Source organism: Nilaparvata lugens, chromosome 2 (genome assembly GCF_014356525.2).
Source record: "Nilaparvata lugens isolate BPH chromosome 2, ASM1435652v1, whole genome shotgun sequence".
Taxonomy (NCBI): domain Eukaryota; kingdom Metazoa; phylum Arthropoda; class Insecta; order Hemiptera; family Delphacidae; genus Nilaparvata; species Nilaparvata lugens.
This window is the reverse complement of record NC_052505.1, coordinates 57,137,043-57,157,780: the sequence shown is the minus strand read 5'-3', so window position 1 is coordinate 57,157,780 and position 20,738 is coordinate 57,137,043. Positions and strand designations below refer to the sequence as shown.

The 20,738-nt window shown below is 35.9% G+C and overlaps 1 protein-coding gene across 1 annotated transcript in view; it reads right to left on the bottom strand.

The window, feature by feature from the left end:
- Positions 1–20,738, bottom strand: part of LOC120349558 (vacuolar protein sorting-associated protein 13D-like) — a 51,852-nt gene that overhangs the window by 23,833 nt on the left and 7,281 nt on the right. The gene's annotated exons all lie outside the window — the stretch shown is intronic.

Below are 20,738 nucleotides of genomic sequence, written 5' to 3'. Positions count from 1 at the left end.
ATATTTATCAATGTTAATATATTTATTTATATGTTTTATATTTATTACCGTTAGTTATGCCATGTTTGTACCCTGAAAAACCTAAAATGAATGCTAGTTACCTAAAACCAAAGAACCATTAGCGAAAGAAAAAGAATTGTACCTGATGTATAGAAAAATTATTTATATCAAGACCTAGGAATTACTATAAAATATAAGCCCAGAAATTTGTACATCGAAATTATTGTTTATAAGGAATCAATTATGATAGAATCAAGAAATGTGTGTAGTTAGGTTGGCGGCCCTGCGAGCGGCAAAGTCAAAAATACTATGTTCTAAGTGTTGTAAGGAGGAATGTGTCTAGAAGATTATATTTTATGATATTTTTTGTGTGTTGATGAGGAGAATTTGTTATTGTATTTGATAGAGGTCTAAGGGAAGCGCAGCAGATAGATCTGCAAACTATGATAAAAGTTTGAGAGTATAATTTGTAAATAAAGTATGGAATATATCAATGTATTGAAGGGTGGATTTTCATTAAAAACATTGTGATTCTCAAATATTTTGAATTCAAATCCAGGGGCGCGTGTAACATATTTGAAATTGGGGTAGATATAAAAATCCCTAGCTGAAGTACTAATAGGTCTGAGTAAAGTAACTGGCTAATATCGCCAATGAGATAACAATAAAGATTAGATAGCATCAGCTTGTTCTGGCTAAACGGTACAATAACCTTAAAAGGAATTGAAATAATTTTTTGCTAATATATAATATATTATAAGATTTTTGAAGATTTGAGGTTAGGTATAAACATTCAGTGATCGGCGACCTAACGATCGACCGAGCCAAGCAACGTAGAATCTGACCAAACCCCTTGGCAGAGATCTATTGCAGCAAAACGGTATGCAATTTGAAAGAACAAATGGTCACGTGGCTAACTATTAGGAAGCATGAAATAAATAGTAGTATATAGAATATTAACTAGCATGTAGAGAGCATACTTAAAAAACCTAATAAAAATAATTAAATGTATCCAGGAAATAGGAGGTTACCAAGCGCATGAATACTGAAACAATTTGCATGCACCAATCACATAATGGCAGTTAATAGGCGGCAATAGTATGCCAATTCAAAAATATTTATATATATTTCTATAAATGATTGGGATTTATGTAAAAATGTTATATAGTCTATGTTATGGATATGGCCCGAAGGCAAAGAAATTATTAAACATACAACATAAGTAATAATTTAATATTTTAGTATGATCTATTTGAACCTTAAATGGCGGAGGACTAGGATATTCAAATTTTATGTAAATTTGAAAGTCGGAAATAAGAATTGTAAAATTGAGAAAGGAAAACCATCACTCGCCTGCCAAATGCCACCATAAGAGGTCCCTAAATATTATAGAGCGTAATACCTTGCTATAACTTGTAAAAAGCTAAAGTTAGTTTGAATTATTAAATTTCTTATAAGACTTTGTGATGCTCTTATAAAGCAGAAGTCATTTTTATTTTTAAATAATTTTTGTAACCCCTTGGGAGAGACGATTCCGGCTACCATAGTCCAGGACCACCAGGAGTTGGATCGACATCAGCGGCTCATAAGAAGATTTCGACACGTGAGTGAGAAAATTGAATTAGTGATGGGCGCCCTTAGTGCTTCGAATTTATCTAATAATCAAAGCTAGCTCGTCGAAAGGGTTTTCTTATAAGTTAAGAATTTAATAAAAAATACTTGCACAAGTAAATATAGTATTAAAGGTATTTTATTAGAGGAATAATGAGTCAGTACATTTCAGAAAAATCTAATAAATCAAAGAAGTATAAAATCTAGGCTATTGATGCATATTCATATTATTTTTAATTTTTGCAATATAATTTGCGATAGTTTGTTGTAGCTCTGATTCACTAGATGAATTGCTCTACTTATTCCATCAGGTGCCGAATCTTGCACCCTGAGATAAAATATATATTCATTACAAAGAAATCTACTAGATACTAGAGAATTTTAATATATATAAGATATATCGTTTCAAAGCTGAAATAACGCTCTAAATTTAATAGGTTTGAAATTTCTCTGTATCTCTTGCATGAAAAAAGTTATAATGGAATGAGATTTGAAAAGATTCAGAAAAAACGTTTTTTTGGGCTTTTGAAGGTTAGAACTAAAACAATATGCGTTCAAGAGGAAGATTTTATGAAACAAAAATTGTATAGGAGGGTTTTTAAAATATTTTCATAAAAAAAAACTGTTGATTATCTGGAACGGTAATTGAGATACAAGCGATATAGCAAAACCCTGAAAATTTTGGCGGCCATCTTGTTTTCGAGGTGTTTGCCTGTGATTTCGACTCATCATCATCACGATCCTTATTCTGCTAGACCTAACGAAGAAATTGAGACATCTTCCACGACTGTTACCCAAAAATGACCACGGAATGACATTTGTGCCCGGACTAAAATAGGCCTATAAACTTTGAATTCTTTGTTGCCTAGAGGACTGGTACATAGAAATTTCAGTCTGTTTCCACTGTTCCAATGGAGTTAAATTCTCTTTCTGCCTGGCATTCATTTGTATCACCTTTTAACTTATAGCTCAGCAAGCACTAGTGAGCAACTTATTTTATAATACTCGTATTTTGACAGTAGGCTTATAACTGTAGAGCTCTCAATGATGAAGAATTTTGAAATGATTAGAGCATACACAAGACAATCATCCTATTTTTCTCAAGATTATTGTTTGTGCTTAGGCCCAATGATTTCCAGAAATTATTGCTAGGGAAATCAAATTTCCTCAATAGTTAGCATTTTCTCACTTGATTGACAATCGGGAGTATAGAGTATTGGATTGACATTGAAGTATGATCAAGCTAGACTATATAGCAAGATTTTTGTGAAAATTGATCGGCTATCAACAACTTTCAAAACGTTTGATGCTTGCAAGATTGTCAGAAATTACAATATTATTTGTTAGGCAACAAGAATTCAAAGTTCCTATTTACTCTAGAAGGAAAATTCATAAGAATTTTGGTGATTAATGATGTGTTAGAAAATATATTAAATTTGTTCCGCTTCGAACTATCTTATATTATTCTATCTGATATCATCAGAATTAGCTCATTTACTTCAGATTACCAGTTTACCAGATATTGATAATGGTGTAACGACCGAAACCGGTATCTTGATTTCTTATTAATTTTTGGTTTGATAAATTCTTTTCTTTTCATTTATCATAAATTACAAAATACGTTCGCTTGAATTCTAGCTTATGATAGTTGAAAATTATACTAATTCAGTATTCGATTGATTGACCAAAGCATATACATTATATGCTTTTGTATTAGGTTCTGTTCTACTAGAAGGACTTATTTGAAGAAAGAGGGAAATAAAGAGAAAGAGGGTGTGAGAGTCAGGTTCTCTTCATCAGTCAAACCCATGAGTTTGTGAGCGGGTGAAAGAGAGTAAGATAGAGAGATAAAGAAATTATAAAAGATAGCAAACGATAGAAGATAGCAAATGATAGGGATTCAGAGAGCTTGTACAAGAGAGCGAGAGAGTCGAGGGTTTAGAGTCATAAAAATATTTCGTCATTTCGTTATTTAGTAGCGTATCTACAAAATTCCGTTTTTTAGCTTATCTGACCTATCCAAATAACTTTTCGTGGTCTATTTAGTGACACACACGTTTATCTCATTGCATTAGCCATTGGAAAGATAAGTGGATATCGTATCTACAATCGAGTGATGAAATAAATGACACAAAAGCATATGTTCTGTTACGCTTCTTTGACTTGAACAAAACTGAATGACACAAAAACTTATCTTCAGTTACGCTTCAGTTAGTGACCTACATGATAGCTTATGTGTCAACTTACGCTAGTGTGACAGTAACTTTGAGCGCGAAAAAGCTCACAAAATCAATGCTAACATAACTTTCATAGCCCATAAGTCTTGATTTTAACATAACTTTTATAGCCCATAAGTCTTGATTTAACAAGACAATCAGATTAGCTTCTGTATTTTTTCCTGTTTGTGTTTTATTCTGATCAATGATCACGAAAAACAGAGGAGTTTTTCCGTGTGAGTTGGCAAAGAAATGCTTGAAGGAAGCTGATGATTGTAAGTTGGAAGAAAGTTTATTTATTTATTTATTCATTCAACTTCCAACGGTACAACACGAATTTCACATGAAAATAACATAGAAAAGATACAAGCGAAGAATATATAGATAAATAATAATATACAACAATGAAAAAACATCTATGTGGATAGTTTGAAAGACAAAAATTAGAATACAGAATGAATCATAGTTAACATACAATATTACTTATAAGTGAAAAGGCCCATGGAAGTTTACCACAAGGGGCATAAACAAGGAAGGGAACACCAAAATCACACCATGCAGGTATCTCTTCATAGTTCTCCTGAGAAAGCCCAAGGACACCCCAAAGAAATCAACATCAGCTGCAGCAGCCTCACAACCAGAGCGAAGTATTCTAGAAAGCCCACTATTATAGGCATAGGCTGTTGTGTGAGAGCATCTGCGGAAAATGGAACCTTGAGTACATTCCTCTTGGAACACAGATGTTAATACCAGCCAGAAGTTCAGGGCAGTCCAAATATCCATTGACGGTCTTGAAAAGAAGGACCAGGTCATTGTGTTCCCACCTCAGAACCAAAGGGAGGAGATGGACTGTCCCTTAATCTCCTCCAGAGGAACTTCAAAGTACTTGAAACCCATCCTGCAGCTCAGCATCCTCACGAAACGTCTCTCCACACTTTGCAGCAGGTTAATCTGGTACAGATGGAATGGTGCCCAGATAATAGAGCCATATTCAAACACTGGAAGAACAAGAGCCCTAAACAAAACCAAGACACTCTCGGGAGAACTGAAATCCCTGGTGAACCTGAATATAGAGCCAAGGAGAGATCTAGCCTCTCCAGTGATCACACTTATGTGATCCAGTGGGCTAAGAGACTGAGTCATAGTCACTCCAAGGTCCTTGAAACTGCATACTCTTTTCAAAGGAATGCCTCTCAAGGAGTATTGAGAATCAAGTATACTTGTTCCATGCTTGAAAGACATTACAACACACTTGGTTACAGTCAGAGCTATACCATTATCAAGGCACCACAAATCAAGGTTGTTGAGAGAATTCTGCAGAGATTCATGTCCTAAGTCTTGCAATACCCTGTCGAATAACTTGACATCATCAGCATACATTAGAAACATGAATGATATGAAGCTTTTAATGTCGTTCATAAACAAATTGAAGAGGAGGGGGCCCAAATGGGATCCCTAAGGGACTCCAGATGGAGCCAGGAAAGGAGATGACATATGACCCTCAGAGTTCTGACAATCAGAGTTCTGTCCCTCAGATGGCTGTTCAACCACTTGAGCATGACACATGCACCTCATAACCCTCCAGTTTGGCAACCAGGAGAGAGTGGTTAATTCTGTCGAAGGCCTCTGAGAGGTCTAAATAAAGACAATCGACCTGGCAGGCATCCTCAAAGGCACTCATCACATACTCCTGGAACAGGAGGTGGACACAACCCTGCTATGTAAAACAAATACCTGATTTTCACAAGTGCGATTCAGCTTCCATATTCTTGGAGTTTCAGAATATGAATTACCCAGTTGCAAATTTTGATGATAACATTAGATCTGAGGAACATTTCAGTAATTTCTGTAGGTATATGAGCTTGACCATCAAGAGGTTCACACTCATGAGAAAGGTTCATGTCTCTTGTCTCCCTAAGTGGTTCCATTGAATTAAGAAGATTGATTGTAGCCAAGAAAACTGCTCATAGAAAGTATAAGGCAATAATTGGTAGTATTCAGCTCTATGAAGTTTTTTGCAATTTGAGGGATCAATGTCATGTTTTGACAAGAAGGTGTTATACAATAACTATTTACTTGGATTAGAGGAATTTGTTTTGACAAATTCTAAATCTTTCTGGACTCATGTGGATGGTTTGAGAAAAGGCTCAGCCAGACCTACTTTTATGAGACTGGACACAAGAAGTGCTGCATCTCCTGTTGATAAGTAGTGTGAACTCTTCGCTGATTATTTTTCATCTATTTTTGTGCAGGACACGGTTAATGTCCCGAAATTTGATTTTCGTTGAAACCAGTTAGTTCCATCCTGCTGCATTACTCCAATCAATATTCAACGCAGATTGGAAGCTCTGAATGTTGGCAGAGGAACTGGGCCTGATGAAATATCCCTTCCTGTAATTAGGTTATTTAGGCCATTCATCTGGCCATACTGGCTCTGCCTTGCTGGAGCTTGGTGTCTTCCCCAGAGATTTCAAAAACAGTTTCTTGGTACCTATATACAAATCTGGAGATCGAGGTGATGTAAGAAACTATAGACCTATTACAATACAGTCTGTAATTGCCATGGTCTATACTACCTGTATTTCCACCTGCATAAAATGATGAGCTTTGGTGATAAATAGCCTATTATATTCATTGAAGAGAGTGAATAATTTGAAGAGTCATTGAGAGAGATTCCAATGTAATTTTAGTGTAATTGTTTCATAATATTATGTGATTTTCAGTCATTCTCAGAGTATTTTTATTGTATTTCAGTATTCATTTTTTCAGTCCTTTAAAGAAAATGACATTGAGAAATGATGAGTTTTGGTGATAAGTATCTATAGGCTGTAGTCATTGAAGATAGTAACATTTTCGAGTTTGATTCAAGTGTTATATGAAGAGGCTGGAATTTTCGAATTTAGTTTTAATGTTATTGTTTGATATTTTGTTTTTCTCAATCATTCTCAGAGCATTATAATTTCATTTCAGTACTTTATTTTCCAGTCCTTCAATAATGCCGTACCTACTTATTGGACACCTGTGATTTTCTATACTTTTTATATATTATCATATATCTCTCATATTTTGTTATTGAATGTCAATAAACATCTATAAAATACATGGAACAGTTTAATAAATTGTTACTATTCATAACTGATCACTCTCAGAATAGCTTATCTCCAGAAAATGATACATTTTGGAAATTGATTATGGTCACAATAGCGTAACTAGAACAAGGTATTTCATTTTTGATTTTATTTAATTGAATTTTCAATAATTCATCGAAATGAATGCACTGGTAGAAGCACACGATTCATACAATATTGATATGTGAATTCTAGGTTGTTGAAATTAATACAGACCTCAGAAATAGTGAGGGAGTGTGAACTCATTGTTGTTTTTTGCTCTCCTGAAAAGTTGGGTTTTTGTAGATACGCTACTATGACTTTTAGCCCTCGGAGTATTAGAGAGCAATAGAGAGTAACAGGCTATGGGTGTAAGAGGTTTCGTCTCAGAATGGTTCAAGTCATATCTGGAAAATCGTAGGCAGCGAGTCAGGATTGGGAGAAACCTAAGTGCAGGAGATGGCCTTCCAGTTAGCTTTGGAGTACCACAAGGAACCGTTCTTGGACCAATACTCTACCTCATCTTTGCCAACGAGCTGTGCTCTGTTGGATTGAATTGACAAGTGATTGAAACCATAGGAATAATTATGATATCTGAGAATTTTCTATTTTGGGGGGCTCCAGGACCCTCCTAATATTTTGAACTTTTGAACAGCACATTTCTCAGCAAAATTCAAGCGAACTTTTTTGTTCAGCGCCCCTACATTACTAGATTGCTGAAATAAAATTCCGACTGTGTCGCGGGGGGTGCGGGGGGGAGCCGAATTCTCGTTTATTTTTGCATGATGGAAAATTTGAAAAATACCCAGCCAAACTGGGGCATGTGACAATACCAACTTCCATCAGGATGTCTCTAGGAGTCCTGGCAGGCATTGGGAAAATCATGGATTTTTTTTAATTTTCAATTTGGGGGTCAATGATCACCCCTCGTTCTTGAAAAATTGAGGAGAAAATAGCTGCAGTTTTAAATTTTAGCTCAATCGACTCAGAGGATCCCAAAACATGGCCTCACACAAACAAAACATAGATTTTTTCAATAGGGGTCTGACCCCCCAATTTTTTTGAGAAAAAAGTGTGGAATTCCCAGCCAGTACTGTGAATCTCAAAATTTAATGAATGATATCATTGGAAAGAGGACCAAAAATAACACACAAAAAACTCTCAAATAATGAATTTCCCAATTCTAGGGTGGCATGGGGGGACCCCAATATATACAGTGCTGGTTATGGAACACACTTACAGGATTTTTATGCTCAAAATAAAAATTGGGCAGCCAAAAAAACATCATTCCCGCGAAAACTAATCATGAGAATATATATATGTGAGGATGCGAGGGCAATTTTTCAATTTTTGTAAATTTTGGCTCATATTCAAAGATTTTTGCAGCCATGAATTGATTGTCTATGTATTTTTTACATCGGTTTTCAATGTTGGAATCACGTAAATTGCCGTCCATGCTGCTGATAGTGTATCATCAGACCGAAAATTAAATCCAGGGGGCTCACGTGGGGAGCTGTGTGATTTTTGGCAATTTCGAAAAATCTGCAGTCACACTGAACTGTGAAATGATGTTGATATATGTCAAAAAATGATCAAAAGTGATAAAAAAGGCAATAAAAAATACAAAAAAAAACAGATTTCACCTTCAGGGTCCTCCTGGACCCCCCCAATATTTTCAACTTTTGAACTGCACATTTCTCAGCAAAGTGCAAAAGAAATTTCCTGTTCAGTGCCTCAACATTACTTGATCCACACAATAAAATTTCGACCGTGTTCCGGGTGGTGCGGGGGAAACGAAATTTCCATCAGTTTTTTCCTAATGAAAATTTGAAAAATTCCCAGCCAAACTGGGGCATGTGACAATACTAACTTCCATCAGAAAGTCTGTGAGAGTACTAGCAGACATCAGGAAAATCATTGATTTTTCGAATTTTTCATTTCTAGGGTCAATGATGCCCCGCTCAATTTCTGGGAAATTTAGGGGGTGAATCGCTACAGTTTCGAATTCCAACTCAATCAACTCTGTAGATCCTTAAACATCGCCTTGCACAGAAGAAACATCGATTTTCTTGATAGGGGGCATGGCCCCCTCATTTTTTGAGAAATTTTTAAAAAATCTGCAGTCATACTGAACGGTATAATGATGCTAGAATATGTCAGACAATAATTGAAAGTGATGAAAAAAGAAAAAGATATGACAGAATTTACCTTGGAGAGACCAAGGACCCCCTCAATTTTTTCAACTTTTCAATGCTTGATTTCATAGCAAAGTCAAGAGGAACAATCTTACTCAGCACATCGAAATAAGGTCAGTAATTATCATGAATGAGAACTGGATGGATTGATATATGAGGGATTCAAGGGCAATCTCTCGATTTTTTCCAATTTTTTCCCAGAAAATTTTTGACACCCACAATGTTGCAGCCGAAATTTCATGGGTTCTGTAATTTTCACATCATTTTTCATCGTTTAGATTACATAACTAGCTTTCTATGCTGCATAATAAAACTTGGAATTAATCTAATCCAGGAGGCACTAGGGGGGGGGGGACAATATAGGTGCTGTGATTTTCAGTAATTTAAAAAAATCTACAACCACAATGGAAGGTAGAATGATGTTAAAATATGTCGAGAAATGATTGAAACAGATAGGAATAAATGAAAAATTTCAAATACAAGTGACTCAATTTTTGGTGTTACTCAGGGCACCCTAAATTTTCCAACCTCCCAATGTTCAATTTCAAAGCAAAGACATAAGGAACTATCATGTTGAGCACAAACATATGAGAGACGCAAAAGCAGTTTTTAAGTTCACCATTCAATACTGCAATCACTTGAACCTAGCCTACTCTACCTGGCCTACCAAACCAATCCCACCAAACCTACCCTATCCATCCTTCTATACCTATACTACCTACTCAACTCTCTATCAATTATCAATTACATGACCTACCCACCGAAGTCACCCCACATTAATTATGCTATTCAACCTACTCTACCTAACATACATTATGGTATCTTACTCACCCCACCTTACTCACCCCAGCTCACCTATCCAATCTAACTACCCAACTCTATCCAGCCTATTCCACCTAACTATACTTGAACCATTCTAACAAACAAACCCCACATAGCCCACCTCACTCCACCTATATAATCTCTATTTCTATGATGTGCATCATTCTAGCCAGAGCACGAAGCGCGGAGGCTGCTACCCAACATGGGACAGTCATGAAATGCAATTCAGCGGACAAGCGCTGATGATGGGGATTGGTGCTCCTGCCAGCACTAACGAATGATACCATCTACGACCTTGTATCTTACTTGGGGGCCGATATCTGACTGGGTGGGGCCAAGTTCACTGTGGAGTTGGCCCTACCAAAGGTTTTTTCATCATAACTCCTGAACGGGAAAGATCTAAGGATTGGGATTGGTGCTTCTGCCAGCACTAACGAAGCACTAACCAATGATACCATTCACGACCTTGTATCTCACTTGGGGGCCGAGTTCTGACTGATTGGGGCCAAGTCCACTGTGAAGTTAGCCCTACCCAAGGTTTTTTCATCATAACTCCTGAACGGATCATACTTGGGGGCAGTGATCTGACTCGGTGAGGCTAAATTCACTGTTAAGCTAGCCCTACGCAAGGTTTTTTCATCATAACTCCTGAACGGGACAAGCACTAACGATGGGGATCAGTGTTCCTGCCAGCACCAACGAAGCACTAACCAATGATACCATTTACGACCTTGTATCTCACTTGGAGGCCGAGATCTGACTGATTGGGGCCAAGTCCACTGTGAAATTAGCCCTACCCAAGGTTTTTTCATCATAACTACTGTGATGAATTTTTTAAATAGACCTCATGAGAAGAGAGGAAAATTGTGATTACCTTTTAAAATGAAAGAATTTGCTAAAGGAATGGTTAGCGACCGAGCAATAAAGCTTCCTTATCAGTAACTGTATATTTGATAAGAGTACCGTTCTGTACTGAATATTTTCTAGAAAATTATTTAATAAAATTATAATTATTCTGCAAATAAAGCACGAACCATTTATGATTTACTCATTGAATTTTGAGGTTACACTTTGTTTACTATTGATCAGATGTTTTAAAGCAGCTCAAACACAGCTGACTGATTCAACGTATTTTAAAATGTCATGCCAGATTCATGCAAGCAACAATATTATTTCTAAAAAAGTAAAAAATATCAATAAAGGACCAAGAATCTCGAATAAAAAATAAAATGTATGTATTATTGTTGAAATTATTTATTACTTAAAAAAAATTATATTATAATGTCAAGTATTATTGTAACTAACTAGGTCATAGCATGAACATTATATTATTGATAAAAACGGCAGAAATTAATTATAACAGTCTCAAACATAATAAAAATTGTATAAGAATATTAATTCATTAATTATTATTTCAACTGAAACACATGGTGATTGAATCTCTTTGGCAAGTCTAAGCCAATCATAGTGCATAGAAATAGCACCAAAAAGGTGATCGTTTGAAAACAACACATGTTAATCTACTATCAGACAACAAACCTGCCTTATCATATACGCTAGCACATGTACATTGTATAAGAGGAACTATGTCTAGGAGATCAAGCAGTTTTAAGAATTATATAAATTGAATTATTATCGTGATTAAAGGAATTATATTCTATTGCTTGCCACTGACGTCATGTCTACGTCACAATCGTTCTACCAATGGCAAATTTTTATGCAAATTTATTACACCGAGATTCTCAGGAGAAAGATTCCAGCCAAGAAGCTTAGAAGAAGACGTGGCACTTCCCTTTTGAAATCCTCACCGTTCAGATCTCGTTAAAGTTACCAAGACCTATTTGTAAGATTTTCGTTCGATTTTATATGTTCTATTTGTGAGCCAATATTTTAGGCTAATCTATTTGTTATTTGTAAATCTATTTTCATCAATCAATAAATTAAAAGTTTGAAGTTAATCATCCCTCAATTAATTTGGTGAAGGAGATATTAAATTAAAATTCCCCACGTGCCGAGACCGAAGCTTGGACCACCGCCGATCAAACGATTTTGATCTAAAGAAGAAAACCACGACCGTCAAGGAATTTCACGTGAGTTATAACTTTAAAGGGGCCCCAATCTATGCTTCGAAAAAATATTACAGTGCAGGAAGATACAAAAATTTCTTCGTTAAATTATTGGCCACGCCGACAAGCGCTTATTAGTTATTAAGAGCCTAGAATTTATTCAATTTAGAATTTATAAGAACTTGTAGTTGATTAACTATCCTCCGCTGCCAGAACCACGACCCCGAGCATTTTAACATATTTTATAATTTATTTTCACCATTTTTTCACAAACTGTTAGATTTTATCAATTGTAAAATTCTGTCGAATCATGCATAGTGTCATGCAAGCACAAGAAAATTTTTAACTCTTTTGTTAATGCTAAATTATTATCAATCTGTAAATCAAATTCTGAATCTGCACTGTGAGATCATATATTTTATTATAATATATTTCAATTTTGTTAATTCGTCTTCTGAGTTCGATTATTTCTTAAGCCTGTCAATTATTGTGTCTGATACGTTCTATATTATCAAGAACCGATCGAATACGATCATTGAAATAATTGAATTAAGCTGGATATTGGAACAGGTCTAAGTGGATGTATTGTGTGGGGTCAGATCGAGGTATTTATTCTCTGTCCTTACCTGCTCATATATCAGCTTTTATCTGTTACCAACCTCGACTTAGGAGCGAATATATCAACTGTACAGCAGATGCAACCGGAGATCATATAATTTCCTACAATAGAGCTTAAAACCCGACAAGACTCTGTTCTCGAAATATATTCCGAACGATATCTGGTCCTTGCACCCTATCTTAATCTTCGGAACTTATTAGAGACGCAGTCCCGTAAATTATCTACATCGGGATCTTTGCTCGACCTGTATGATTTTGTATGTTGTTTCATCACAGGTAATAATTTTAAGGTATCCGTATTCAGTGTTTAGCGATCGCTACACTACTTATAAAAATTTCATCACCATACAATCTGTCATAAGAAGAATCAAGGGTGAGCGAGCGTTTAGGCCTCCTACAATTCCGACAATTGTATTAAATCTTGTAGTGAACAAATCAGTCTGGTGTACACTTAGCATCCACGCACGCCATTATAAAATTTATAACCTCAACACCGTTGATTCAGTGCAAGATTCACCCTACGTGTATCGACTTATCCTTGGAGGTGAGAGTGACTCCCCCAGGTAAAGCTTCACACAATTTGGCGCCCAACAGTGATAGGCATTGAAGAGGTGGATAATCGACTATGAGGATTATTTAGTTGCTCAGTATACTATAGCGTTGACAACGGGAAAATTTTTTGAAAAATTCATGGTTGTGAATTTCTTTGAATTTAGTATTAACTGTTCACTGTTATATAAAATAACAAGACGTACCATACCCAATTTTTGAACAGAAAATAAATTTATCGATTGATGAATTTTTAGAGGAAAAATCGAACTCAGAATTTCATTCTTGTGTTACTTGAAAATTGGTCATATTATAAGTCATAGGTATAAGAAATACCATAAGAAAGGTCATACTATTTAAGAGTATTAGGTCTACACCAAAACAATTCATAAGAAATTAATGGAAAAGAGGATTGAAGTTATTTACATTTTTTAAAGTTTTTAAAGCATAAAGAGGGAAGTAAAATTAAATCACTGATATATTGCGGAATAATCCAAGCAGAACACTGCTGCTTTTATATAAAATTTTGCGAAGAATACTAGCCCTATAAAGAATTGCGGCAAAGACTTATAAGAGTAAAATATTTATAATAGTAATAATAATAAATTATAAGAGACGTACCTTCGTTATCGCATAATTATCCATTGTGTATCCTGTATGTTATTATCATTTCTATGTTAACGATATTGCTAATTTGATTCACTTCCTCACTGAACACATTGTTGAATCACTTTTTCTGTATTTCATTTGTTGCAAAGCTATAATGATTTCACTTGGATCTTTTATTCAATTATTTTGTATATCACATCAACATTTTCACGTTTATTCACCACACAGTTTCGTCGCGTTATTTTTCCGCAAACCATGGCAGGAAACGACCCGGTCAATCCAAGTCTATCGGACCCCGAGGACATCTCACTCAATCGTTCACCGCCATCCGCATCTGCCACCGCATCCGCCGATTTCCATCCACATATACTGGATGACTTGTCGTCGACGCAAGTGGAAGAGAGCTGCATTCTATTGGAGGATCCATTGATAGCCCAAGAACCAGAGGACGAAGTATCAGAAGAACATCCGGTCGACAATGCTGCCCCAGAGACAGGAACTCCCATTTCTCATACCGTCGCTCAGATGAAGAACCAGCGGATAACCGTTAGCCATACACCCGCTCCCGCAATAGATTGGAACACCATCCTGGAAGCAATAAATGATTTGAAGAAAGACAATAAACAAACAAAGGAAGAATTAAAAGAAGACAATAAACAAGCAAAGGAAGAATTAAAGAAGGAAATTCAAGAGGTAAAGAAAGACAACAAGCAAACCAATGAAGCAATAAACAGGCTGTATAAGGAAGTTCAAGAAGCAAAGAAGACAAATGAACAGGGTTTGGAGAGGTTGAGTCAGCGGGTGGACGGAGCATTCCGTGACACCGATAATACCATCAAAAATTAGCTGAGTGTCTGGATAAATCAATTTTGGAAACCAATAGTCGATTAGATAGGATATCCCAAGATATGCATACAAAAACAATTAACATCAAAGTCAGCCTAAAGAAACATGTACATGTGGAGATGGATACAATGAAGGAGGTGAAAGTCAAACAAGCAAGTGAACATGACACATATAAGGAAGACCAACCTACCGAGAATGTCAAGACTGAGATCGCACCGCACCCCGCAGAACTCCAAGAGGAGCCGGACGACATCACCAGCCAAGCTCAGGACGTCATTCATGGCATGGAGGGACAGCTCGTACCACCGCGCACCGGACACCAGGAGTTCAAGGACGTTGCCCGCCGAGTAGAAGAGCAGCCCGGACCGCCGACCGCCCACATCACCGTCCATCCACCGAGAACAGCACCTGCAACATATAAACCCAGCACTCATGAAGATAGTTCACAAAACAATAGAAGTAAAACGGAAACCCAAAACATACCCAAACCACAACCAAAACCGGAAACCTATGAATCAAAACAACAAACAAGAAGGATTACAATATGTCAAAGAAGAAAACCATCTGATAGAGTTCATCTACACTGCTGTCATATAAGGCTAAAATCGTACATCAAGCTTCCTACTGGCATGCCGAAAAGGAAAATATTATTTAGAAGAACCCACAGACACCACCGGCATGTAAGGTTTAAAAATAACAAGCTGCATGTCACCGGCCAACAAAGAGGAAACGTGTTTGTAAGAATTGATTTACACCACGGGCACATTCGTTTTAAGCCAAGTTTTATAAAACGGATAGTTGCAAATTGGAATTTGACCTTGAATAAAACCGAAATCAAATCTAGATGGGGGCTTGAGAAAGAAATAAATTTGAATTAACTGGAATCTACGTTGTAAATTACACAAATTATCAAACTTCTTCATAATCACAGCCTACCCATTGAATCATTACTTTGCAGACTAGCACCTTTCTACTGCAGTCTAATCAATCAAGATAACCTAAACTTCGCCGCATCTCAGCTAATAAAGAAATACCATCAATCTACTTCAAATAAAGAAATCGAAAACAACTCTAATAACAGAAGAAAATAAAACTACAAAACAACTCTAAAAATCACCAACCTGATCAAGACATCTGCCTCATGTCATAGTCATCACGGAAAAAATCGCCTAGTACAATCCGCACAACTGAAAAACGGAAACAAAAATTATATTATCAACAGAAAATAATTGTAAATTAGAAATCAGATGAAATTAGTAGTGAATAGGAGGAAAGAAAATAAACAAAGTTTATTTGAAAAAATGTGTAAATCTAACCTCGAAATATGGAATCGATCGAAAAATCTATTCAGAACCAAAGCCTGTTCAATAATTTTCTTCGTCATCCCAGCCAATATGTGCGAAATCACAGAATAAATCATTATGAATCAAAGCAATATTGTTGTTAACTGTTATAATCTATTATTTAATGTGAAAGTATAAGTAAAAAACGCAACCAGAATATATATATATTTATGTTAAATTGCACGAAAATCGCATGTTCTATGTATGTAAATGTATCTCTAAAAAGCTCAAAAGAAAATGAAATTCTTACCTTCAAACATGAAATTTATTATTGTTGCATTAAAAGATCATGAATTGTAATTCAAATCAATGAATATAATCTTAAAAACATAGTATTTGTAACCAGCATTGATAAAAGTCAAAAATCACTTCAAGTGTAACCCTGTTTGTATACAACGTACTAAGCGTAAAAAAGGAATTGCTCGGATCAAGCGGTAGACAATTGTCAAGTCACCGAAATTAATCACATTCTCACCCAATTTATGTAAAAGCCAAAACCAAGAGTCGAAACTTGTAATAATAATGAAAATCTATATTTGTTGCGAATACTGTTTGAATCTTAAGAGGATAATATGTGAAATTTTGTTATATTTGTTATAGTTATGGGTCTGCTCATAAGCCACCCGTGAATGGAAGTTGTGGAGTTGTTTTAATGAAGGATCCAAAGAGACCTCATTAATTATTGTATTTCGATTGTATCCAATGGAAGGAACAATCAATTATTTATTTTCTTGTAGCCAAAAGTGCACGATATATTGTTTTTAGTGTTAAGTGTGGAGTTTTTGTAAAAGTAAGGAGATGAAATGGTGTATTCATCACAGTATGGGATTTTTCAAATAGTCATTGTTTCAACTCGTCTCCCAATTACCTATTTAAAATATCCTGGGGGCTTTTGTGTGATGAATTTTTTAAATAGACCTCATGAGAAGAGAGGAAAATTGTGATTACCTTTTAAATGAAAGAATTTGCTAAAGGAATGGTTAGCGACCGAGCGATAAAGCTTCCTTATCAGTAACTGTATATTAGATAAGAGTACCGTTCTGTACTGAATATTTTCTAGAAAATTATTTGATAGAATTATAATTATTCTGCAAATAAAGCACGAACCATTTATGAATTACTCATTGAATTTTGAGGTTACACTTTGTTTACTATTGATCAGATGTTTTAAAGCAGCTCAAACACAGCTGACTGATTCAACATATTTTAAAATGTCATGCCAGATTCATGCAAGCCACAATATTATTTCTAAAAAAGTAAAAAATATCAATAAAGGACCAAGAATTTCGAATAAAAAATGAAATGTATGTATTATTGTTGAAATTATTTATTACTCAAAAAAAAATTATATTATAATGTTAAGTATTATTGTAACTAACTAGGTCATAGCATGAACATTATATTATTGATAAAAATGGCAGGAATTAATTATAACAGTCTCAAACATAATAAAAATTGTATAAGAATATTAATTTATTAATTATTATTTCAACTGAGCCACATGGTGATTGAATCTCTTTGGCAAGTCTAAGCCAATCATAGTGCATAGAAATAGCACCAAAAAGGTGATCGTTTGAAGGCAACACATGTTAATCTACTATCAGACAACAAACCTGCCTTATCATATACGCTAGCACATGTACATTGTATAAGAGAAACTATGTCTAGGAGATCAAGCAGTTTTAAGAATTATATAAATTGAATTATTATCGTGATTAAAGGAATTATATTCTATTGCTTGCCACTGATGTCATGTCTATGTCACAATCGTTCTACCAATGGCAAATTTTTATGCAAATTTATTACACCGAGATTCTCAGGAGAAAGATTCCAGCCAAGAAGCTTAGAAGAAGACGTGGCACTTCCCTTTTGAAATCCTCACTGTTCAGATCTCGTTAAAGTTACCAAGACCTATTTGTAAGATTTTTGTTCGAATTTATATGTTCTATTCGTGAGCCAATATTTTAGGCTAATCTATTTGTTATTTGTAAATCTATTTTCATCAATCAATAAATTAAAAGTTTGAAGTTAAATTATCCCTTAATTAATTTGGTGAAGGAGATATTAAATTAAAATTCCCCACGTGCTGAGACCGAAGCTTGGACCACCGCCGATCAAACGATTTTGATCTAAAGAAGAAAATCACGACCGTCAAGGAATTTCACGTGAGTTATAACTTTAAAGGGGCCCCAATCTATGCTTCGAAAAAATATTACAGTGCAGAAAGATACAAAATTTCTTCTTTAAATTATTGGCCACGCCGACAAGCGCTTATTAGTTATTAAGAGCCTAGAATTTATTCAATTTAGAATTTATAAGAACTTGTAGTTGATTAACTATCCTCCGCTGCCAGAACCACGACCCCGAGCATTTTAACATATTTTATAATTTATTTTCACCATTTTTTCACAAACTGTTAAATTTTATCAATTGTAAAATTCTGTCGAATCATGCATGGTGTCATGCAAGCACAAGAAAATTTTTAACTCTTTTGTTAATGCTAAATTATTATCAATCTGTAAATCAAATTCTGAATCTGCACTGTGAGATCATATATTTTATTATAATATATTTCAATTTTGTTAATTCGTCTTCTGAGTTCGATTATTTCTTAAGCCTGTCAATTATTGTGTCTGATACGTTCTATATTATCAAGAACCGATCGAATACGATCATTGAAATAATTGAATTAAGCTGGATATTGGAACAGGTCTAAGTGGATGTATTGTGTGGGGTCAGATCGAGGTATTTATTCTCTGTCCTTACCTGCTCATATATCAGCTTTTATCTGTTACCAACCTCGACTTAGGAGCGAATATATCAACTGTACAGCAGATGCAACCGGAGATCATATAATTTCCTACAATAGAGCTTAAAACCCGACAAGACTCGAAATGATTTCCGAACGATATCTGGTCCTTGCACCCTATCTTAATCTTCGGAACTTATTAGAGACGCAGTCCCGTAAATTATCTACATCGGGATCTTTGCTCGACCTGTATGATTTTGTATGTTGTTTCATCACAGGTAATAATTTTAAGGTATCCGTATTCAGTGTTTAGCGATCGCTACACTACTTATAAAAATTTCATCACCATACAATCTGTCATAAGAAGAATCAAGGGTGAGCGAGCGTTTAGGCCTCCTACGATTCCGACAATTGTATTGAATCTTGTAGTGAACCAATCAGTCTGGTGTACACTCAGCGTCCACGCACGCCGTTATAAAATTTATAACCTCAACACCATTGATTCAGTGCAAGATTCACCCTACGTGTATCGACTTATCCTTTGAGGTGAGAGTGACTCCCCCAGGAAAAGCTTCACACTACTGAACGGGACAAGCACTAATGATGTGAATTGGTGCGTCTGCCAGCACTAACGAAGCACTAACCAATGATACCATTCACGACCTTGTATCTCACTTGGGGGCCGAGTTCTGACTGATTGGGGCCAAGTCCACTGTGAAATTAGCCCTACCCAAGGTTTTTTCATCATAACTCCTGAACGGATCAAGCACTAACGATGGGAATTGGTGCGTCCGCCAGCACTAACGAAGCACTAACCAATGATACCATTCACAACCTCGTATCCCACTTGGGGAACGAGATCCGACTGGGTGGGGCCAATTCTACTGTGAAGTTGGTCCTACTCAAGGTTTTTCCATCATAACTCCTGAACGGGACAAGCATCAATGATGGGGATTGGTGCATCTGCCAGCACTAACGAAGCACTAACCAATGATACAATTTACGACCTCATATCCCACTTGAAGACCGAGATCTGACTGGGTGGGGTCAAGTTCACTGTGAAGTTAGCCCTACCCAAGGTTTTTCCATCATAACACCTGAACAGGACAAGCACTAACGATGAAGATTGGTGCTCCTGCCAGCACTAACAAAGCACTAACCAATGATACCATTTTCAACTTTGTATCTTACTTGGGTGCCGAGATCTGACTGGGTAGGGCCAAGTTCATGTGAAGTTAGCCCCACCCAAGGTTTTTTCATTATAACTCCTGACCGAGAAAAGCACTAATGTTGGGGTTCAAAGCACTATCCAACACTAACGAAGCACTAACCAATGTGACCATTTTTAATGTTAGTGCTTTCATGGGTGGGGCCAACTCCATGGACCTACCAACGTTCGATAATTCTTCAGTGTTGCACGCGTTTACTACTGCCCAGTCAATTTTCGGAGCCATTTATCAGACCGAACAAATTTCACAGATAAAGAGCTTTTGATTTTATTCACTGAATCCTAACGGAGCCTAGATCTAAGATCCTTTGGCGAAATTGAAAAACGAAAAAGAGTTTGCTCACACTAACTGTCAAGTCCAATCGGGAATCAGAGTACACCAGGAGATACACAAAAATAGGACGAAAACACTGGTACTACAAAACTCAAATTCCACTTGAAAATACAACGTTAGTTTAAGGAGCCAAACAGAACTGATCTTCACTACTCAATCTTTATCCCCACTCACCACTCACCACTCTGGATTGATTCCACAGAAGCAATTCACTATGCATACCAAACACTAAGAACATACTGGAAGTGCTGGGAGAAAATATGCTTTATTGTGACCATTACATTCTAAGTTTGTCATTAAAAAATTGAGCTGATTGATGGAAAAGGACATGTTTTAAAATTCCTTAGTCCAGACAATAAATTCTAAATAAATGGTATAGGGGGAAAAGTTGGGGAGACAATTTTTGACATAGCATCTATGTTCAGAGTAGTGAAAATGTATATAT